Source organism: Canis lupus, chromosome 38 (genome assembly GCF_048164855.1).
Source record: "Canis lupus baileyi chromosome 38, mCanLup2.hap1, whole genome shotgun sequence".
Lineage (NCBI taxonomy): Eukaryota > Metazoa > Chordata > Mammalia > Carnivora > Canidae > Canis > Canis lupus.
Genome location: NC_132875.1, coordinates 11691810 through 11716784, shown reverse-complemented (window position 1 = coordinate 11716784; position 24975 = coordinate 11691810). Strand labels below are relative to the sequence as shown.

Below are 24975 nucleotides of genomic sequence, written 5' to 3'. Positions count from 1 at the left end.
TGAGAGCCTGAGTGGGGAAGGTGGGAAGGTGGATAGGAGCAGAGGGAGAGAGAGAATATTAAGCAGGCTCCACAGTCAGTGTGGAGTCCAACACGGGGCTCAATCTCACAACTCTGAGATCATGACCTAAGTCAAAATCAAGAGTCAGGCGCTTAACTGACTGAGCCACTCAATCTATAGAATGTATTTGTTAAATAATAAGAGTTGAAAGTCATAATTACTTCTGATCCATGAGCTGCAGAATGGATGTTGTGTTAGCAGGCATGAAAACAATATTGACCTTGTACATCTCCATCAGAGCTCTTGGGTGACCAGTTGCATTGTCAATGAGCACTCGTATTTTGAAGGGGATCTTTTTTCCTGAGCAGTAGGTCACAACAGTGGGCTTAAACTATTCAGGAAACCATATTGTAAAAAGATGTGCTGGTCATCCAGGCTCTTCTGTTCCACTGACAGAGCACAGGCATAGTAGACTAGGCCTAATTCTTAAGAGCTCTAGAATTTTCAGAATAGGAAATGAGCATTGGCTCCAACTGCAAATCACCAGCTGCATCACTTCCTAACAAGAGAGTCAGCCTGTCCTTTGAATCTGTGAAACTGGGCATTGGCTTCTCCTCTCTAGCTATGAAAGTCCTAGATGGCATCTTCTCCTGATAGAAAGCTGTTTTATATACATTAAAAATCTGCTGTTTAGTGTAGTCACCTTCACAAATTATCACAGTTAGATCTTCTGAATAACTTGATGTGGCTTCTACATCAGCATCTGCTGCTTCACTTTGTCCTTTGATGTTCTAAGGGCAGCTTCCTTCCTTGAACCTCATGAACCAGCCTCCACTGGTTTCCTACTTTTCTTCTGCAGCCTCCTTACCTCTCCCAGCCTTCACATGATTGAAGAGTTAGGGCCTTGCTCTGGATTAGGCTTTGGCTTCAAAGAATTATGTGGCTGGTTTGATCTTCTAGCCAGATCTCTAAAACTTTCTCCCTATCAGCAACAGGCGTCTCACCTTCTTACCATTCATACATTCATTGAGAGTAGCACCTTTAATTTCCTTTAGGAACTTTTCCTTTGCATTACAATTTGGCTAACTGTTTGGAGCAAGAGGATTAGCTTTTGGCCTGTCTCAGCTTCTGACAGGCTTTTCTCACTAAGCTTAATCATTTGTAGCTTTTGATGTAAAGTGAGAGATGTGAGACTCTTCCTTTTACTGCAACAGTCGGAGGCCATTGTAGGCTTGTTAATTGTCCTGATTTCAATATTGTTGTGTCTCAGAGACCGGGAAGGCCAGAGGGGAGGGAGAGAGAAGGGTCACTGCCAGTTGGTGGAGCAGTCAAAATACACACAACCTTTATCGATTAAGTTCATTGTCTTCTATGAATGCAATTTGTGGCCCCAAAAACAATTACAATAGTAATATCAAAAATCCTTGATCATCAATCAGCATAACAAATACAATAATAACAAAAAAGTTTGAAATATTGTGGGAATTAGCTAAATGTGACATGCAGCAAATGCTGTTGGAGGAAAAAAATGGCTCCAATAGACTTGTTGGTTGCAGGGTTGCCATAAACCTTCAATCTGTAAAAAACACAGTATCTGAAAGTACAATAAAGCAAAGTGCAATAAAATGAGGTATATCTTAACAAAAGAAGGGGTTGTAGGATCAAAATTCCTTCGAGGGCTGATTTCATCAGATAAGAAGTTGCTGTCTGCATAACGTTGCCAATGGTCATGATTGACCTGGCTGTGATTTCAAGTTTAACATTTAAATTATACAACTTGTCAAAGCCCATTGCTGAAATTAATGAAAATTCTAAATAATGTTCACATTATGATCACAAGTTTTTAGAATGCATTCTCCTTTTGATCCCACACATAGAGCTTACGTCTGAGCAGAGGCCTTCAACTCAGGATCATGCTATCTGGGACCTCCCATCACACAGGAGGCAGCCCACAGTGACATCCTACTCAGAGTCTTAGGAAGGAAGAATTACTACCTGAGTCACTAAACTCCCTTTTGGTCCTGTGCAAGATGTTCAGGAATTGCAGCAAGGAGAGAAAAGATGGATTTAGAGTCTTCCATAATCCCTTAAGAAATTTGGGAATGTTCTAGGACTCAAGATGCATGAACTAGTTGTCCCATGGGCAACTGGGATCCTGTTATTTGGCAATGCATGGGAGGTAGGGGATGGGTGGGGGAGAATGAATTAGAAACTGGCCCTTTGACTACTCTTCTGCAAATCCAGTGTCTGCATATTTTTGCTATGTACATCTCGGGCTCCATTTCAGGTTCTATCCCATTTAGGGGTCCTGGGTGAGGGAACACAGATGGGAATTTGATCCCATTGCCTCAATGATATCCTCTTACTACAAAATGCAATATACATTTCCCCAGATTAATTCTGTTTTAAATGGTGACAACCAACCCAGGTGAAAGATTCTTATTCAATGCTGCAGATAATTTCCCAAAGAAGAGATAACTGTTGTAAACGTTTTGAAGTTCAGTTACAGTATGATTAAGAACATCACTACTACTTATATAATTTTTCCTGTCTGGAAATATTCTGAATTACCAACAACCAGTTTTAAGAGATACACAGGAACACCACCAATTTGTAAACTAAGAACTGCCTATATTCAATTAATTATTGAGACTGGACAATTTGAACTGACAAAAAAATAATAATTAATTCCAGGATTAAAAATTACCAGATATATTCACATGGATTTTTGCATTGCAAAAACACAGCATCTGAAAGTGCAATAAAGTAAAGTGCCATAAAATGAGGTCTGTCTTACAAAAGAAGGATTTGTAGGATCAAAAACTTCAGGAGGCATCTTACACACAGATTCCACTGTGAATGGTGCTACTCCACTATGGTTGCATAGCAAAGGGTTAGGGGAAGTAGCATCTGGATTCCCTTCCCTATGCCAGAGGATTTAAAAAAAAAGATCTGGGGCGCCCGGGGGGCTCAGTGGTTGAGCATCTCCCTTTGGCTCGGGGCGTGATCTTGGGATCCAGGATCAAGTACCACATCGAGCTCCTCCTTGGGAGGTTGCTTCTCCCTCTGCCTGTGTCTCTGCTTCTCTCTCTCTGTGTCTCTCATGAATAAATAAATAAAATTTTAAAAAAATAAAAATAAAAATAAATTAAAAAGATTTATTGATTTCTTTTATATAGAGAGAGAGTGAGAGCAGGGGGAGGAGCAGAGGAAGAAGGAGAGAGGGAGAGAAGCAGACTCCTTGCTGAGTGCAGAGCCCAATGTGGGACTCAATCTCACCACCCATGAGATCATGACCTGAGATGAAATGCAAGAGTCAGATGCTTAACTGACTGAGCCACCCAGGCACCCCCAGAGGATGCTTTTAGAGCAGATCTAGAGAACTAAGTCACCAGCATCCCTTCACTCAGTCACTGACCCCAAGGCAATAGTCACTGACCCTGCACTACCCCCATCCTCACCATCACCAGTCTCTAGGTGGTTGAGTCAGCACCTTAGAAGACGGGGAATTATCTCTCTACCTTCAGAAGGAGAAAGATCTGTTCTTCAAGTTCCAAAATGGCACTAAGAATGGATATTCCAATAAAAAGAGAAGCCATTTAACACAAAATGTTCCTGAAACATGGTAGCACTACAGTAGAACTCAAAGATTAACATCACTTAGAGAAAAGCACATTTTAGGAATACATCTTACCAGGAGGCATTACCTATAATCTACTTAAATACAGATACAAAAGCCTGTGCATAATACAGTCTCAAAAATGAATGGATAGCAGTAGGTTTTTAAAAGGGAAAACACAAATAGTTCTGAATATAACATTAGAATACAGTCAGATAGTAGGAGATACATAGAAGAAATTCTCAACTTTCTAGATTCCCTGCCATATGTTGTTTGGGGGTTCTAAATCAGTTTATTCGAAGGGTCTAAAAAAAATATTTCACTAAAGGCAATCAAAAAGGATTTTCCCAGGCTGGCACGGGATAACTCAAACAAGCTTTGGGTTTTGGGGTAGATTCTGGGCAAAGATGGCTTTAGCTCCCCACCCCTCACCAAGCTTGCTATAATAAGAGAGAAAAATGGAACAATGTGAGCAATATGATATCTTAAAATGTCCCTTGAAAGGGAGAGTAGGTCAGAGATTGTGATACTGTTTTGAGAGCAGACAATAATCCATCAATTTAGCTACAGCTTTTTCAGTGATGGGTACAATGTAAAGCTCTCCCCCAGTTAACTGAGCTCTAACTTAGAATTCCAGATTTAGATCTCCCAATAGTTGCCACTGTATAGCTAGTCTTCCCAAATTCAACAATATTGGCTACCTTCGGATGCAATTTCTGATGGAGACAGCTCTTCTGTGAGGGCAGGATATTTTAAAAATAAGTGGCCGAGATCCTTGACTCTAACCTTCCACTCTGACCCTGGTGGTGCGGAAAGTCGGGCCAGGAAAGGAAAGGATTGATAAGCAGCAGAAGAGAAGAAATAAGCAACAGACTAAAAGAAAAGAAAAATAACGTAAAGAGAGAGGAAGGTTACCTATGGGCGAGCACACAGTCCATTCACTCTAAGGTGGAATACATTAATGCTCTCAAATGGAGGGCAACTTCCTTGTGGTCTATCCTCCTCTCTGGAGGACACAAGAATATCATTGCTGGGTAGATGTTGGAGATCATCCACTCCAAAGTCTGCATTTCACCGTCAAGGAAAGGTCCAAAGTATGCATTTCACCAGCAAGGAAAGGAGGGCCTTGGAAGGCAAAGAGACTTACAAAGTCATGACCAGAAGCCAGGTTCATGGTGGACCAGCCCAAGGTCCTACCAACCACACTTGCCTTAAAGCAGGGATGGGTCTTCCAACCTGTAGACAATCGCTAATGACTCAACAGTGAAGTAAGATGCAGGTGCCTTTCTCTCTCTTTTTTTTTTTTTGGGGGGGGGGGGGGCGGGCATTGAAACACAGGTCAGCTTCCAGCACTTGAACTTGCAGAAGAGCTGGGGCTGGCAAGGCCACAGCCGACCCAGCTTCCGGGGCAACTCGACCCTTGGTGACAGCATACTTTAAATTTAGAGGGACACACTCTAAGCCTCGTTTTTTTTTTGTTTTTTTTTTTTATATATATTCCCAACAAACCATCTCTGGTGGTGATCATGACCTAACATTTCTGGTGATTAATTAAGAACTTTTCATTACATCAGTGAGCTTGTAATTAACAGTTCCCCCGTCTTTAATAAAATATATAGAATGATATGAAACAAATGAGGGATACCGAGTGGTAGATAAAGCCTTCGTCCAAATGATATCATCCTCCTCCACCGGTCAAGAGGGAGGCAAAGCAGCAAAGGGCCAGGAGGGAAGAGAGGAGCGGGGCGTGTTCTAGAAGGGGATGGGGAGGAGGAAGGAGGCATTTGCTCAATCAGTACCTATTTTCAGAATTTCCTTCGAGCTGGCTTGGACTGAGAGCCATCAATTATTTAAAAGATGTAACATGATGCTTCCTTTGTTGAGGCAAATCTGCAAGCAGACCCCGAGAGAAAATAAAAAATGAATTAGACAGAATGTATGAGTCTGCTTGAAGAAAACAAAGACTTAGCTGTTGGGACTGGCTCTGTTTTAGAAATAGTTCAGTTTTGTCTTTTAAAATCCACAAACCTCCCCCCCCTTACCTATTTATTTATTATTTTCTACAGTAGATCACACAAAAAGAGGAATGAATCATTCCCTAAACTTCTTTCTTTTCAGATGCAGCTTGATGTATTGTCTTCATTTAAATTACAAATACACTAATCTGAAACACTGTTTACCAAGTAGCATTTTAAATGAAAGATACAAGAAATTGCATCACTCACATTTTAAAAATGACTTTCGACTCTGGACCTCATAAAAAACAGCCGACAGTGTTCTCTGTCTTGGCTGCTATATTTCAGTCCAGTGAATGAAATTCAATTAGTGAGCTTTGTACTTAGGACATTATGATTCTGATGGTTGCTCTGATCAAAACTGGTGTGCCAAGCCCTAGTTCTGTTGTTTTTTTTTTTGTTTTTTTTGTTTTTTTTTTTTTTGCAGACTGCAGTTAAGGGGGGGGGGGGTGGTGGTGGTGAAGAAACCCAATAGGGCAGGTTGGCATGAAGAAAGTTAGTTTTCGGAGCAGCTTACTTTTCACCATCATCACAAAATAGGGGAGGAGGAGAGCTGTTCCCCAGAACAGCTCATTATTTACTAAGTGCATGGATTAACTTTTTGAGAAACCTCAATGCTTCTGTCTATCATTACCAGTTTTAGTACTTTCCCAAAATAGCAATCAGCCTCAAACCAACCAGTTAGCGGGCTACTACCAACGCATTCCAGATTTAATTCGTTCTTAGGTTTTGATCTGCCTCAGCTGGTGTTCCAAACGGAAAGTACAGAGTGGAATCTTGCTGATGTTTTTGTGACCCTCGGAATTAAACAAAGCGACAAGCACCGAATATGAAACCCTGGGCCTTGACGGTATAGACTCACACCACGATGCCATCAGTTCAAGAGGTGCTAAACCTTAACACTTGAAAGATGCTAACACTTGAAAACAAAACCACACGCAGCAAAAAACCACAGGGCTGAAGCCTAGTGCATCACACGCCTCGGTCCCCCATCTGGGCCGTTGCACTCTGATTCAAGAGTGTGCATGGATCAAGCAAAATGGTTAAGTGTGAATCAAGCTGATCATTACATGGCTTAACCCTTTACAAAAAGGTAGACAAGGAATAGTGGAGATCTTAGAAACAATGCAGCCATTGGTGGATTAATAACAATCTTAATAAATTCATCAATTGAGACCTGAGGATCCATTTGAATTTCAGAGTTGTTTTTGTGTGTGTGCGTTTTTGTGTTTTTTTATGCCTGTTTTTTTGTTTGTTTGTTTGTTAGTTTGTTTGTTTTTAAACACAGACAAGCTCACATGACTTCTTTGCTCCTCTCAGGAAATGACACCAGCATCCTTACAACTTACTGTACAGACAGAAATAAAGGAATCATCCTTGGCATCTCTTTTCTCTCATCACCATTATCCATTCCATCTCCAAATCCTTCCCACTTTTGGGAAAACAATTACGGGAACAATCCTACGAAATTCCCGAAGTGACATCTGACTTCTTGGTACACTCTTTGGAAACTTGTTCTAGAGGTTTTAAATATTGCCTGAGAGTGACCCAGGATTCAGTACAAGATGGACAGCTTGTGCCCTCGGAGCTATTTTTCTCTGACTCAAAAACTCAAAAAGCTATTTTTCTCTGACTCAAAAACTGTATACCCCCCAACTATTCTTGATAAGAACACACCATACACTGATGGTTTTTAATTTTTTTAAAGGCTTATTTGTTTATTTGAGGGCAACAGCCGTGGGTGGGGGAGTGGCAGGGACAGAGGGAGACAGAGAATCTCTAGCAGATTCCCTGCTGAGTGTGGAGTCTGATGCAGGGCTCGATCTACGACCCTGAGATCTGACCTGAGCCAAAACTGAGAGTTGGACACTTAACCAACTAAGTCACCCAAGTGCCTGATGGTTTTTAATTTTTTAAATTTTTTCAACATTTTTATTTTAATTCTAGTTAGTTAACACAGTGTTACATTAGTTTCAGGTGTACAATACAGTGACTCAACAGTTCTATACATCACCTGGACACTGATGGTTTTTTAAATGATAAAGAATCCACTCCAAAGTGAATCTTTTCTTAGGTCAGATACAAAAGGGAAAATGCACACTCACTATCTGCTCACCAACAGGCTGCCCCAGATGTGTCTTCTCAGAATTATTAGTAAAATGTGGTGCTAGAGTGGCTTGTTCCAGATTGCTAGAACTGACTGCATCTCTCTTCCCAATCCATGTTGAGTGACTTCATGTTGGTAGCTTGAAATCAGCCACCATGAGAGTATTTACACCATGGAAATCAGCAAACATTACAAATCAGGTGGGGTGTTTTTACCCTCCAGAGAGACAGATTAGCACCACATCACTGAAAAAGGAATTAATTTGTTTCTTTCTGAACAAATAAAAAATACTACAGAGTGTCCTGCATATTATAGCACTTCCCTTTCTTTTTTTTTTTTAAGATTTTATTTATTCATGAAAGACACACACACACAGAGAGAGAGAGAGAGAGAGAGAGAGAGAGGGGCAGAGACACAGGCAGAGGGGGAAGTAGGCTCCATGCAGGGAGCCCAATGCGGGACTCGATCCTGGGACCCCAGGATCATACCCCAGGCTGAAGGCAGGCGCTAAGCCACAGAACCACCCAGGGATCCCCAGCACTTCCCTTTCCACAGGTTCTTGCAGATGATATGGGCAACCTTGCATCAGGGAAATACAAATCAAAACCACAATGAGATACCACCTCACACCAGTGAGAATGGCTAAAAAATTAACAAGACAGGAAATAACAAATATTGGCGAGCATGTGGAGAAAGGGGAACCCTCTTGCACTGTTGGTGGGAATGTGAACTGGTGCAGCCACTCTGGAAAATGGTGTGGAGGTTCCTTAAGAAGTTAAAAATAGAGCTACCCTATGACCCAGCAATTGCACTACTGGGTATTTACCCCCAAAATTCAGATGTAGTGAAATGCCGGGACGCCTGTACCTCAATGTTCATAGCAGCAATGTCCACAAAGCCAAACTGTGGAAGGAGCCATGACGTCCTTCGACAGATGAATGGATAAAGATGTTGTATATATTATTATTCAGCCATCAGAAAGGATGAATACCTGCCATTTGCTTCGATGTGGATGGAACTGGAGGGTATTATGCTGAGTGAAATAAGTCAATCAAAGAAAGACAATCAGGGGATCCCTGGGTGGCGCAGCGGTTTGGCGCCTGCCTTTGGCCCAGGGCGCGATCCTGGAGACCCGGGATCGAATCCCACATCAGGCTCCCGGTGCATGGAACCTGCTTCTCCCTCTGCCTGTGTCTCTGCCTCTCTCTCTCTCTCTCTCTCTGTGACTATCATAAATAAATAAAAATTAAAAAAAAAACAAAGAAAGACAATCATCATATGGTTTCACTCATATGTGCAATATAAGAAATAGTGAAAGAAACTGTAAGGGAAAGGAGGGAAACTGAATTGAGAAAAATTAGAGAGAAAGACAAATGATGAAAGACTCCTATCTCTGGGAAACAAAAGGTTGCAGAAGGGGAGGAGTGTGGAGGGATGGGTAACTGGGTGACTGGCACTGAGGAGGGCACTTGATGAGTGTGGGGGGATGACCACTGGGTATGATACTATTTGTTGGCAAACTGAATTTAAATGAAGAAGGAGAAGGAGAAGGAGGAGGAGGAGGAGGAGAAGGAGAAGGAGAGGAGAAGAAGAAGAAGAAGAAGAAGAAGAAGAAGAAGAAGAAGAAGAAGAAGAAGAAGAAGACGACGACGACAGATGATATGGGCAACCCTGGATGCCATTTACTGAGTCAGAGAGTAACAGGACGGAGGGAGCTCAGCCTTCAAATCACCACATGAAAGAGACTCCTCTCAATCAGGAATACTCATTGTGGCTTATATGGACTTATGTCTACACTATTTACCATTTGGTGGTTTGCTAAACACTCTTTCTCTTCTTTGAACTATTGCCTTTCCTCCTTCCAGCTGATAAAATAAATCTAGCTAAATCTAGGGATGAGAGCTGGTCAAGATTGAGAAGATAGAAACAGGGGCCTAACATGTTATTAATTTCTCACTTAGAGTTTATTTCACTTGAGAATTTTTGGTTCTTGGTGTTATTCTCTTCCACAGTCATCAGCTAGAAAGCTGTGTTATTTCCACATGCTGTGGTACAATGTGCAGTTTATTCCTTTTCACTTTCGTGATGTCACCTAAATGAAATGTCGCAGTTTAGAATCATTTCCATATTAGAAATATATGAAGAATCCAATCTATAGGCCCTACAACTTGTCAAGGAAATTAACTCTAAAGACAGTATCGATATTATACAATTAAAATGAGAGCTCTTAACATATTTAATTTCCCCCTGACTTGACTTTCTTCAGTCATTATGGACAAAAAGTATGAATTCATTATTTGCAAATAGCCTGGATTGCTTAATATATTCTAGAAGGAACGAAGACACCGCCTTGCAAGCAGGTGCGCACACACATACATTCCAGCCCACGTGTTTCTCTAGCAAGGGCAAAAATAATTATGAAGGTAAAGATAAAAAAAAAAAAAGAAGGTAAAGATAAGCAACTATCCTACATTGTTGACCATGCAGACTCAATATAGTGGAATTATAAATGTATTTTCAGTCTATATGTTTCTATCTCTAGCCTTTCTCATCCTATAACACTCATGATGAAGAAAGAGAAGGAGGACATGAGGTAGGGAAATCAAAAGGTTGTTTAATCTCTTTGTATTATTTACTATAGAAAGCATCCCATGTTTTCTTCCCTATAAACTTGTATAAGGAGTCTATTTGGGGGTGTTTGGGATTGTTGTGTTTTTAAAAATTTAACAATCATAGCTCTGAAGCTTAATCACTTGTATGTGTTACAAGACCAGATGGTTCAAGTGGGTGTTTGTTTACAAGCTCTTTGCATAAGGTTTTTAGCTGCTTTTTAGACCAAAGCTGAATATTTCAACGAACAAAGGAGGCAACAAGGAATCAATGAAAAAGCACTGGATTTCATAGGTCCCTGGGCTGTTAGCCTTCACTCTGCCATCACTTTGTGCATTTTTACAAGGCTGCATTTAGGGCCTGAGAAACAATAACATATGCTTAATGTGCTTTGAGTTCTTTATGGAACCCCGACAGACTTTGGAGGAGAAAGGTGTCTACTGTGGACTCAGTGTTATTTGAAAGCTGCCAGTAAACCAACTGGAAAAGAACAGAGCACCCTGCCTTCCCAACACCTTCCCCATCCTGAAACTCTAGAATTTAATGTTTCCTGTTTCTACAGGCTTCTTGAACTGTGCTCTTCTGGCCAGCCACATCCACCTCCTGCTCCCTCCTTCTGGATAAGGATGTAAAAAGAGAGGAAAAAAAAAAAACTTTTGTGGTGACTCCCCCATTCTTTGTTTCCTGTCCAGTAACCACAGTCACTATCTGCACACGTGCAAAGGGTGCAGGTTTATTTACTGCAAAGTAAGTCAAGTAATACTAAAGTTTCCTTACGGGAGAATCAAAGGTTTCATTAAGGCATGAACTTTTACGGCTTTGGAAAGATGAGTATTTCTTGTTTTCTGGATGAGAAGATCCCCTTCTCCTGGCTCGCCATCTATGCTGGCACTCAACCTTCTTTCAATGCTGGCAGGCAATGCTAGCTTAACTTTATTTTTAATAAGATTAATAATCGTGAGCAAGGTTGGCACACCTAGCATTAATATCTTACATCATAAGCTGTCTGGCCTTTATGGGTTATCCAAACCAGTATCTTTCTTGTCACTATCCAATCAGTTCCAGGAATAAGATATCTGAGGTGAAAAAGGCAGTACATGAATATCTTAGCATCTCAATGAGCTTGCCTCTATCATATTCTATAACAAACTAGCAAGAAATTACAAGCTAACAAAAATGTGTTTGTTCGTTATCATTCCACGCATCTAATTCACCTCTTTTATTAGTTTGGGGGTAAAAAATAACTTTTTCATAATTCCTTTGGATTAACTCAGCAAAATGTGATATCATCTGACTGTGTTTTTAGGATAAGGGATGTGCTCCACTTATTGCTAATTTTCCAGAGACCCATGCAGTTTCCAGCACACAGCAGTGCTCCATGAAAGTATGGTGAGTGAATGAAGGAATGAGTTAGTAGATAGGACACTTCTCCTCCAACTTTAATGAACTCAAAGCTTAATTTAATATATGTCATTCGTGCTTACAGATTAAAGTTAAAGCACCTAGATAAATTAGCCTATTCATGCCTCATGTGACTGTTTTGCCTTCTGAACGCAACTTTTAAGAAAGAGCGGTTCTATCGTTTATAGCTTTTAAGAAAGGAGAGTGTATCTGCTATAATTCAAATAGATTTGAAATATTGTCTTGATTACCATCAAAAGAAATCAGACTCAGAACAGAACATATGCTTGTCCATGGCAACCACGGGGTTGTTGTTTATGGATTGAATGTTTGCACCCTCTCCAAATTCTTAGGTTGAATTATAAAAGCACAATGTCATGGTGGTTTGGAGGTGGGGACTCTGAGAGGTGATTTGGCCAAGAGAGTGAACCCCCTCATGGTGAGATGAGTGCCCTACAATCAGGCTCAGGAGAGATCCCTTGCCCCTTCTGCTATGTGAGGTTACAGCAAAAAGACAGCTTTCGTAGGAAGGTAGGAAGGAGACCATACCAGATGTCCACCATGCTGGCACCATGATCTCGGAATCCCCAGTCTCCAAAACTATAAGAAGTAAATTCTTGTTATTTATAAGCCACCCAGTTTATGGTATTTTGTTACAGCAGCCCAAACAGACTGATAGTAGTCAACTCTCCGTTACAACTTGTCCAACGAATGACTAAACAACCGTCAGCTTCTTATCAAGCCTGAGCATAGGTTACACCAAACTCAATTCCTGATTTGCTCACTATCCGTCCATTATAGTGAACAATGATTATTTATTTGTATTTGTGGCATAAAATTAGTGGTCCTGGGAAGCAGGAATTTTTCAAATCAAGACGTGATTTTTCTCTAATCACATCCTCTGGCAAACAAGGGGAAAACCTAGGAAGGTCTCAGCACATAGATCTCCTTATCTGCAGACCAAAGGAGAATAGAAACACTAGCAGTAGCCATGAAATATCCCTCGTAGTCACTATTTATGTTTTATATACTGTCAGCAGCATGGTCATTTAGCATCAGACACCGTTACCCAGGCACTTAGATGATGCAGCAAGTGTCAATACTGATGTTACTATTTATAGCCCAATAAACTCCACTTTGAACAATATTAGTAATGTTAAGCTTAGGTAGCACTCCTAGTATTAATGCCTTAATACAGATATATTGCTATAAGCATAGTTTACAGCACGGAACATAAACACAAATCCAGCGATAATAATAAATCACTTTCTTGACTGCTTAAAAACATACTGCCAAAGTGGGCTTTATGCATTACACAATGGAGCAGAAGGCAGCGATATATATTTAAATTTTCCATTTTTAAGCTGTCACTCAAAAACTTTTCATACTTTTTTTAGCTATTGATCTTACTGGCTTGTGATAAGACTTCAACTGCTTGGTTGGGCTGTTTTTAGCTTCTGCGTCTTATTAAAAGAGCTAAATCAGGAATCAAAAAATGCTACTAATTTAGTATTTTTCAATAGAAATGAAAGCTAAAAACAGCACCAAAATAGTGTAACTCTCATCTTGTATTGCCCTAGAATCCCACATTTAATTATCATGTGTGTAGCATAATAATGGGTATAATGAAACCACGTATCACTATATACATATATATACATACCTGAAAATAAAAACTTGTATTAAATATGCGAAAATAATTATTATAGGTTTTCTGATACTTTCCATGAAATACTTTTGTACAGTAATATATAATATATATGTATATATACACACACACACACATATGTCTTGCATCATGTATTGGTTCTGCATATGTGTGTATATAAAGAGAGAGGTTCCATAATTTTATTTTTTCCCCTTCTTCTTTCATTTGCAAGAAACAGCCATTGTTAATGTTTTGGCTACTCCTTACCTTACAATATACATCCTGCATCAAAACAATCAAACCTCAGCAGCAGAACAGCTGGGGTGATTGACTAATTAGGTCATCAACCAACTCACACCACCCCTCCGACATACACACCGTTTGGGCTCTGAGTGGCAAATGCCATACCGCAATCAGAAGACTTCCAAACTTGGTTTTTAGACTGAGAACCTTGCTCCCTCAAGCCTGTGTCTACACTCACATCAGCCTTTCTATGAGCTGTTCAGCATACTGTGATTTGCTTCTGCCCTCGGTGCTGGCTCTGAAGTTCAAGGCTCAGTGTGAAAGAGGCAGTGGCCCTCCTAGCTAATTGCTCATATTTTGCAAAGGGCCACAGAGAAAAGGGAAGCCACAGCCTCCGAGGCCAGGATCCATCATAAACATTCCCACGATGTATGAATGAGTCGTGTGATCATGGCTGGGGATCTTAGAGCAGTCCTGAATCTTACCTGCTCAGGACAGAGCACTGTTTTTTTCTTATTCCCCATGGTATCTTCCTCTGACGTCCTTGCCAGAAAAGGTGGTGGTAGCAACTATCAAACAGCCAGACAATTTATTCTAGAATTGCAATAGCAGCTGGAATTCTAGTTAACTGTCATTATACCTACCTTCTGAGAGGGTCTCTGAGCACTGTGTAAAATAGCAAAATTGGTTTAAAAAATACATATTAACGAAGGGAAGATTTTTTTTTCCCTTTCAGAGTATCTAAAAACATTGCTCTTCTACAAATATTTCTCGCTTACTTGACAACACCTATTGTCAATCATTTTTAACTTCCTGCAGCATTTCGAACGGAGCCCCAAATCTTTCCTAGCAGTGCTTTGGTGCCAGCTCCTGGCATGTGGACACCACCAAAAGCCATCAATTTTCTACAGAGCTCACTGTTTCATTTCTGTACCCCTCATTTCCACTAATGCTACTGATTCTCTGAACATTGACTCACAATCACTCACATTGGGCCACTTTGGTTTGTCTACAATCTGCATATGTATATGTATGTGGGAGTGTGCACACCCAACCAGAGAGGCACATTTCCATTTCTCCTCCACATAAATATAGTGATGAATTGGCCGCTTAGAGCTTTTCTGACAGCCAGGCGAAATGGTAGCTCCAGTGACCAGGGATGTCCTGGTTCCTCCTTGCAGAAAGGTATTCAGCGCACGTAATAATTATCCATCCATCTCGTTCACACTAAAGGCATGGCAATGCAATTTTAGCCTTATAATCAAGACCATATGACAAAAACCAAGGCCATTAGGGACCAATTTCGAGTATTCTCTGCAAGACAATGATTTTCCAACTGCACTTACATATGCTGAATAGTTACCTCTGCACGACCGCACCTGCTCTCATTTATGTAACCCCTCTGTTTTCCAAAGCTTCTCTGAGTAATGCAATAGAGCGAAGTTTTAAAGGCTTGCTGGCTTTTTTTTTTCCTTCATTATTTTTTTTTCATTTCCCAAAGCATAGCGTGAAAATGCTGAGGGTAAAATTTCTGCTCATGCCAATGATCATATTTCAGGATTTGCTTTGCTCCCTTTCTTCTTGCCTTTCCCCCTCTGCCCTGACTCCCTCATCCTCCCTCGTGGCCCTGCTTGTTTTCCTTTGAACTGAAGCATGGTCCTCCAGGCCCATAATTACTTCACGTGTACTTTTGACCTCAGCACTTCAGGTTCAGTGACATAATAATGTTGTCTCTGAAAGGACGTGATGTCATCATAAATCAAAGAGCTGTATGAGCAGAGGCTCCATAGAAGGGATGCCAAAATTATTTTAAAATAGTATAAAATGTAGCTCAAACACTCTTTTGAGTCTCACTTTAAAACACTTAGAGAAATGAATAAACCCACCCCCTTTTTACAGATACAGTTATAAATATTAAAAGCAATAATGGTCCATCATTAATGATGGATTGATTTGGGGGGCAATGAGAAAGAAATCATAAGACCAGGAAGAAGGAGAACACCAAAAAGTTTACGAAAAATGCCCCAGACACTACATTTTACTGTCAATACTTAGGATTCTCTACAGACTGCATGCTCAACCCTGTATTTTAATTGCTAAAGGGAAGGGAAATTATCACTAAACATCAATTAATTGTCATCTTGGTTCTTTAGCTTATGAGTAAGGTTACATCATAACATCTATGGACATTTTTCTAAAATTATGACATAATGGACTTGTTAATATGAGTTCCAGCATTATTTTTTTTAATTGCAAGACTGCATGGATAAAAAAATGCCATAAATAATAATTCAGTAAAATAATCTTTTTTAAAGACATTACCACAGCCCCTCTCCATTGAAGAAGTATCACACATTGTGGGTGACCATTTTCAGGAACATTCTGTGAAGACATTCAATGAGAAATCCCTATCCCTGCCCTGAAGCCATCAAACCCCAGTTCAGTTTGCTTCATCCTATTCTCTGGAAATACCATTGTTATTCCTATTGCTTGCTGCTTCATTTAACATGATGAATCTTGGCCTGTTCTAAGACAACAAGAACACAATGTATTATGCAATTTTTAATATAATTCACTTAAAAGTTCCTAATTACTTGAGCAAGGCATATGTAAATAGGGGATGTGTAAAATGAGTCAATGATCATGGCCTGAGCGTTCCACCAGTTGAACAATATTCTGGTTATCTAATCAGGTTCCGAATGTATATACAATGTACGACTCAGAGTACCAAGGATGCCATATATAAATGGATACGGTTCATGTTAATATATGTGCTGTTTCCTCAGTTAAGGTGCTTGCCAGCTGACAGGCGAAGGAGAAAGTTATGACATCTCAGCAGTGATCCTGCCTGAACATGTGTGGACTTAGCTGTTCATCTGATTGTCACCTCATTGGAATTATTTGCATTGGCAACAGCATATGGAGTTGGTTTTAACTTAAATTTGAATCTCCTAAGATGCCTTCAAAAAACATTGTCCTGTGGTGCTTTGCTGGAAATAAAGCCAGTGTGTACATAGAAGCCAGCCTGTCACATGCTTGACACGGCAGTTACAGACAACAGAAATGGCCAAGTCTTTCAGAAGAAATCATAAACTTCTGAAAGCTAACAGAGGTTGGTGCGAACAACCTGAGTCATTCATGTGCCAATCATCTACCTGTCAAAAGCTTTCAATCAAGGAATAAACAGAACCAAAACCTTAGCCAAATTGAAAAACAACAACAAAATAAAAATAATGAAACCCTGGTATTCTACAATCATCCGGAAATTACACTTTTAATCCTAACAGTGGTAAAGATTTCCAGATTATTAAAAGCACTGTATCACTATGATACCAAAAGTATTGAGCAATGGATAAAATTGATGCCAAAGAAGCTAGAAGTAGAAAAGGCCCAATTCGATTCTCATCCTTCTTTGCTGAACTTTAGGGAATACCGCTTTCTTCTTCTTTTTTTTTTTTTTTTTTGCTTTCTTCCTCAATGGTTACTTCTTCCCAGTCTCTGTTGATTATTCCTCATTTCTCCATCCTCCAGTTGTCAAAGAAGCTCAGTGCTTGGACCTCTTCTTTTATTTTCTGTACTCATTCCCTAGGGGGTCACAGCTAGACTCCACAGTTTTGAATAGAATATATTTGCTGACAAATTCCAAATTTATAATTTAGCCAAGATGTCTCCTCTGAACTCCAGACTCATTTCTCCATCCTTCCTACTTAGGACAATTCATTTGGATGTCTACTCTGCATCTCATAATTAAGATTTCCAAGATGACTCCTGATTAACAATACCTTTCCACTAAATCTACACTTCCACAATATTTTCCATCTTCTGGTTGCTCAGACCTAAAACTTGAGAAACATCCTTGATGCTTTCTTTCTCTCACCCCACTCATCACAATCCATATGATTCTTCCTTTAAATTGCATCTAGAGCCTGATGATCCTCATTGCTTCATCCTTACCACCCTGATCACACCAAGTGGCATGACCTCTCTCCTAGACCATTGCACTCACAACCCAACTGGTCTCCCTCTCTCTATACTGGCCCTCTTTAATTTGGCTGCATGAAGAAGCCAGAGTGACACTATATTCATTTTCTAACCTAAATATTAAGTTACTAATTAATTAGTGTTTACAATAAAATATAGAGTACAAATTGATGAGCTTTGACAAATGTATACATCCTTAAAACCATCTCAGTCAAATTATAGAACATTCCTATCACCCCAGAAAATTTTCCTTATGTCCCTTTCCAGTCATTTACCTCCCACACAAAGGCAACTACTGTTCCGATTTCCATGAACAAGCTTAGTTTTGCATGATTCAGAAGTTCACATGAATAGAACATACTTTATGCATGTTTTTGTATCTGGTTTCCTTTTGTGTAGCATAATATTGATGAGGCTCACCTATATCGTTGAGTGTATTAGTAGTCCATACCATTTTATTGATGAATATATTCCATTGTATAAATAGACCAAAACTTACTCATTTTTTATTGATGGGCATTCGGAATTGTTTCCAATTTTTAGCTGCTATGAACAAAGATCCTATGAAGATTCTGCGCAAGGCTTTTTCTGGACCTATGTTTTCACTGTTCGTGAGTGAATACCTGAGTGTATACTTGCTGGGTCTTAGGGTAGATATTTTTAATTTCATAGAAACTAACTGTTTTCCAAAGCAATTGTTCTATCTTATGCACCCACTATCAATGAATGAGAGTTCTGACTGCTTTACATACAAACATTTGGTTGTTGTCAGTGGGATGTTGCTATTTGTTGTAATTTTTGCCAGTCTAGTAGATATGAACGGTTTCTCCTTATGGGTATAATTTACCTTTCTCTGATAACTAATGATTTTAAACACATTTTATGTGTTTGTTGACCATCTGCCTATCTTTTGATGTACCTGTTCAAGCATTCTGTCCATTTTAACAAGTGACCAAATATGTCATATCTTGAAACTGCTCCAGTCAGAGCAATCCAAGTGAGCACGGGAGCTTCCTTAGTGAAAGGCCTAATCTTTACCACATCCACTAAGGGACAACACTACTTGCCACCAAGGAACTTCACGATCTCATCTCAAGCACAGCTCTGTCTGCCCCCAAGGCTGCAGGCTCCTCTGTCCTCAACAGCCAAGGTAGGTGCCCTTCCAGAACTTCTCGTTGTTCCAGAACCTTCCCACCCAATGTTTCCACCTGCCTGTTCACTCACTTCCTTCAGTGCCTTTGGAATATTCTGCATGAAGTAGCAACCACATCTTCAGCATTCTCTGTTTCCCTTATCCAGTTCCATTTTTTCCCCGAATACTTAACACTAAGATTGGATTACTTTTAAACTTATTTTTTAACTATTTCATCCCTTCCCTCTTTTCTTCTTTTCCTTCTCTCTTTCTCCCTTCTCTCTCTCTCTCTCTCTTCCTCTCTTTCTCTTTCAATTATCTATAGGGTTTCTCTTCCTCTACTAAAACATAAGCTCTCTGAGAACAGAAAACCTTTGTTCGCTGCTGTGTACCCCATTCATTTCACAAATGTTTTGTTTGTTACCATATCCTCAGATCCTAGAACAAATTTTTAACTGTCTAAAGGTATTGAGAAGACTGCATGTCTGGACTGTTTGCAAACTTAAACACATGAAACAGTACTCTTCAGCTTTACAGCATTTCTCTTCAAAATGTGCCAATATATCTATTTAAAAGGGAAAAAAAATCCCTTATTACTATGCTTTCAAACACAAAGCTAAAATTCATGACTTCTTTTTTGTTCAAAATGAGGCTAAGTAAAAATACAAATCAGACTTTTTAGAACAAAGTAAAAAATTAAAACTTTATATATATATAACAAAGTAAAAACTTAAAACTTTATATATATATTTGTTGTTGTTGTTGTTGTTAAGTAGGCTCCAAACTCAGCATGGAGCCCAACACCAAGCTTGAACTCAGAACCCTGATATTAAGATCTGAGCTGAGATCAAGAGTCTGATGCATAACCAACTGAGCCACTCAGGTGCCTTGAAAAATTATATATATATATATTTATATTTATACACATACATGTATACACATATAGAGAGATCCTGTTCAATACAGTAACAATAAAATAAACTGATTTTACTGAGTGTCTACCATATGACAGGAACTATCAATCCTCATAAGAATCCTGTGAGAGAATATTCCTTCTTTACAGATAAGGAAATGGAGGCTTAAGGTGTTTAAGGAACTGGCTAAATTTATGCAGCTAGTCAGTCTCAGAGCCGAGATTTAAACTACATTATATTATACCAGTTTGCCAAGATATTATACACACACACACACACACGTGTATGTAAAGATTTAATTTGAATTAGAAATAAAACATTAAAGAAAGAAGTCTAGAATTTAAAAAAAAGGAAAACATAACAATTCTAGTCCCTTAGAGACTTTAAAAATTTAATATCCTATGCTTTTATAAAATTATCATAATATACATACTTCTATTGTTTTTAAATTTTTATTTTTGTAATAATTAATACAAAGAGAATTTATGTATCACATATGTATAATATGAAACACAATAATCTAATGAACTCTCATGAATCTCCTATGCAGCTGAGTAAAGAGCATTGCCAAAACTGCGAGAGCTATCCTTGGACCCTTCCTCCACCACATTCAGCTCCCTTCCTCAGCAGAAGAAAGCACTATCTTGAATTGTGTATATATCATTCCTTTGTTCTTTTATAAATCTTACTACAAGATGTGTCCCTAAATAATGTGTTGCTTAGATTTATTTCTATGTGATCTTTCAAGATGGTATCATGCTGTACATAGTCCTCTCTGGTTGGGTTTTTTTTTTTTTAAATGTTGTATTTATTTATTCGAGAGAGAACTAGCCAAAGAGGGTATGAGCTGGGGGAGGGGAGTAGACAGAGGCAGAGGGAGAAGAAGACACCCTGCTGAACAGGGAGCTGGTCTGGGAGCTCCATCCAGGACCCTGAGATCATGACCTGAGCCCAAGGCAGACATTTAACCAACTGAGCCACCCACATGTCTCTCTCTGGTTGGTTTTTTTTTTTTTTTTTTTTCTCATTAAATGTTATGCTTCTGTGATTCTTCTATGTTGAAACATAGCTGTGGTTCATTGATTTCACTGCTCTATCGTATTCCATTTTATGAACATACCAAATTTATTTGTCTAGCCTTCTGCTGACTTCTATAGACATAAGGACATATTATAAAACTACTGTAAGACAGTATGATATTTATGGGGCACCTGGGTGGCTCAGTCGGTAAGTGTCTGACTCTTGATTTCAGCTCAAGTTATGATCCAGGGCCCTGGAATCCAGACCTGAATTGGGCTCCCTGCTCAGTGAGGAGTCTGCTTCTCCCTCTTCCTCTGCCTACTCCCTCTCCCTATTCATTCTCACTTGTGCATTCTCTTTCTCAAATAAATACCTTAATAATAAAAGAGGTATGATATTTATACAAAGATAGACAAATTGATCAATGGAACCGAACAGAGAGCTTAGAAACAGGACCACACCAGATGGCAACTTGGTATCTAACCAAAGTAAGTTGCAGATCTGTGGGGAAAGGATGAACTATTTTAGTACACGGTACTGAGATCATTGATTATCCTTGAAAGATACCCAATCTCCTACTACACACAGCAGCAAATTCAAAACTGCGAAAAGCAAACCTCTGAAACTTCAAGAAGACAATATAAGAGAATATCCTCATGACCTTCAGTTAGAAAGAAGAATGATACTTTTGACAATAGAGAAAAGTGCTAATCGTAAAAGAAAAGACTGGTAAATTCTATCTCACTAAATGTATGAAAATCTTTTCATCAAAGGATACCATAAAGAAAGTAAACGGAGAAGCCACAATTCTTAGACAATGTTCACAACACATATAATCTGTTTCTAATTAAGGATTTCTCTTTTAAGTCTTAAGAGTCAACTTAAGATTCAACACACCAGCTTCTCTGAAGTCGTCACTACTCGCGTACCTTACTCTTACTGTTTGTCTATTTCTTCCTAGTGCTTTGAGGAGAAAGTGCTCCATAAACACTATTGATGAGCAGAACTTCTGTTTTAGGCTGTTTTCTGTTGTGGCTCATGTAAAATTTTACCTTGGTTTAAACAAAGGCTACCAACTATAGGTGGCATTGTTGTAACATACATCATGTTCTCAATTACCTCTATGACAGCAAAGACTGATACTAGTGAAACTTCATTTAAGTTTTTTAATTCAATTGAACCCGAAGGTCATTGAACCCTCAGTAATTGCTATCGAAAGCCGTTTGGCTAAAAGAGAAACACATACATACGTGTATACACACAAAATAAATTATGACATCATCTTTACTACAGATGATTCATTTTTTTTTTTTTTTCAGATGATTCATTTTAAAAGAATTACCTAGTATGGTCTTCTGACAAGATCATTATTGCAAGTATTTTACCTAATATATTTGTTAATGATACTTCTTTAAAAAATATTTTATTTATTTATTTATTTGATAGAGAGAGAGAGAGAATATGAGCAGAGGGAGGGGCAAAGGAAGAGGGAGAAGCAGGTTCCCTGCTGAGCAGGGAGCCCAATGTGGGACTCAATCCCAGGGCCTGGGATCATGACCTGAGCCAGAGGCAGACACTTAACTGACTGAGCTTCCCAAGTGCCCTTGTTAATGATTCTAAAGTAATGGTCAAACTTGGCCTAATGTATACAACCCAAATAATGAAAAGCTATCAATGCGTCATTCTCCTTAGTTTATGTTTTAAGCTTTCTTCTAGTTCTAACCTATGGAATAAGACAAAGGTGTGCACGGAACTAGGGGAAGGAAGTGATTAAAGTGATTAGTCGAGTAGCAGCCCTTGCACTCCAGACAGGCAGCAGGTTGGTGACGGCAGTGGGAGGCCCCAGTGTCATCCAAGCACTGCCAAATGTTGGTGACCTGCTTATTTTCACCTGACTGGGTTCCTTCTGGGTAAGTCTTTTGACTTTTTCTGACTTCCTCTCTGTTTTCATTCTAAGAAGACAGGGCTTAGGAGAGCTAAGTGCTTAAAATGTCCTTATCTGTGAATGTTTAAAAACATGTTCCCACATAAAGGCACAACAGACAGAGGGATATAAACGAACACGTCAAACTAGATATTCAATCTGTAAAGCCCAACCTCTGTGGCCTCATCCATTAGATCTTGAGTTCCCATTAGCAGGGTCCTTCCTTTTTTTTATGCTACATCATAAACGTCACTGTTAGCCTAAAAAATCCTAGCGTAAAAAAAAAAAAAAAAAAAAAGCCAGGAGCACACCAGAATGCATGAATAGAAGTATGCCACGTAAGGAGTCATTGACATCTAAGCATTCCAAAGTTTTGTTTTTGTTTTTTAAGACACTGTCTTTCGGAGCTATGTAGTCAATATTACACATGGAAACTGTACACCTTGGAAAAGAACAGTGACATTGAAGGCAGATGTGGAAAACAGCAACTGAGAAAACTTATATTCATATGACACGATGGTGATAAGCCAGAGAAGAACTAGATGGACTTCCACTCTTCTTGCGCACTGAACGTGGCTCCTCAAAGGGGGGAAACAACTTGGAGTTTTGAAACACAAGCACCTGGACTCAAGATCCATCTATCCACGTGTCATGTGCAAGTCATGTGACTATGAGTTCATTTTGTCATCTCTCTGGGTTGTTTTGTGAGAGGGAAGGAAATAACCACCCACCTCCCTGACTTGTTCAAAGATTCAATGAGATGACATACTTAAAACACTTTGTGAAGTGTAAGGCACTACATAAATGTGATTCACCTATGCAAAGAATAATTATCAAAACAGATTCTCCCTGAGGCAGGGACCAGGGGAGTGGCCTTATTAAATTATAGGAAGGAGTTTATATTAGGCAGCAGGAAAAGCATCCCGACCATGGCATTGGTTACAAGGGAGGGAACAGAGTTGCCCTCTGAAGTAAAAACCCATCATCACTTGAAGCAATTAAAACAGTCTTGCTTACCGGTAGGTGAATAGAATATGTGACACTTTCTGGCACCACCCGGGATAAAAATTAGGCTCAAAGTTAATAAAATTCCTTAGCCAGTTCAGTCTTCTAAAGATGGCCTTCTATTGTGTTTCCTGGAACCCTAACAGCATCAAACCATACAGTTCTAAAGTACTCTCTGGCTCTCTCTTGTAAAAGTTGAATAAGCACCTGTCTAGCCCCCTCCGTTATTTTCAAATGAAGAGTTTTCAAATGAGTCACCAACCTATAAAAGTAATTTAATGAAATGTTGGCAAATATTAAGCATTCAGAACTGTCCTTAGAAAAACTCAGGGAGGAGGAAAATTGTGATGCTCTCTGATTCTGCCCATAAGGGACAATATGGACCCACTCTGTGACATGTTGTAGGTAAAGTGCTGGGAAGACAAAGGTAAAGCAGACCCAGTCTCTGCCCTCCAAGAGTTTCGTTCCAGTAGAGAGGCAGACATTCCAGTATACAATAAGGAATTGGACCAACAAATGTGATGAGATGACAGAGCAGATATTTGAGGAAATAGTGGGTATTAACCAGGCAAAGACCGGAGATTTCTATGCAGAGACAACAGTAGGTGCCAAGGTCCTCTAGCGGAAGGGAGTATGTTGAGTCCAAAGATCTAAAAGAAGGCAGCTGGGCAGGTGCACAGGGTGGGGAGCAGAGGTGAGATGAGGTGAGAGAGGTGAGTAAAGCCAGACCAGACAGAGATTTTCAGGCCATGTTGAAGATGTTGGTCTTCCTCCTTAGAGCAATGTGAACTCACTGGTGCAATGTAGGTTAAGAAAAAAGTAAATCACAGAACTTAAGAATTGCTTGTACAGGGATGGGAATGGTCTTAATGCTTTTTGATGAAATGGAGGAGGATCCCAAACCACTGGTGGTTCCTTAAGTCCCAGGTGTGCTGCCGGCCCCTTATCTCCTCTCAGAGTGGACCATGTAGCTTGATCATGTCCATCTCTGTACTCCAATGGCAGCTCTGATGAGCAAGTCATTTGTCCCCCACAGAAACCGAATGATGGGGCCATGGGGAGTTTAGGTACTGGCAATACATCATGGAATACAAATTTCCTAAAACAGAATGAATGCATGTAAGGGGATGAGGATAGCAGCTGACACTGAATGCAAACCACTCTGCAACTACCTAACCCCGCAGGTAGACCGAGAAGGAGAAATCACCATCCACACTTCCTCCTCTCTGCTCTAGACAATGGCTCTCTATATTAAAAATGTTCCTACTATTAGTAGTTCTGTATTTATAAAGGGAGAAGAGGAGAGAAAAAAAACTCTGGCAGGGAAATAATAACAAAATGTATGATCCACAGAGG

General features: G+C 39.6%; 1 protein-coding gene across 38 annotated transcripts in view; it reads right to left on the bottom strand.

The window, feature by feature from the left end:
* ESRRG (estrogen related receptor gamma) overlaps positions 1-24975 on the bottom strand; it is a 618160-nt gene that overhangs the window by 436743 nt on the left and 156442 nt on the right. For 6 of the 38 annotated variants that reach the window (XM_072814641.1, XM_072814656.1, XM_072814660.1 and 3 more), the window contains one exon: positions 5419-5509. The exons of the other annotated variants lie outside the window; for them this stretch is intronic. The gene's annotated coding sequence lies outside the window, so the exon portion shown is untranslated. The remainder of the gene's footprint in view (positions 1-5418; positions 5510-24975) is intronic. 38 annotated transcript variants of the gene reach the window in all.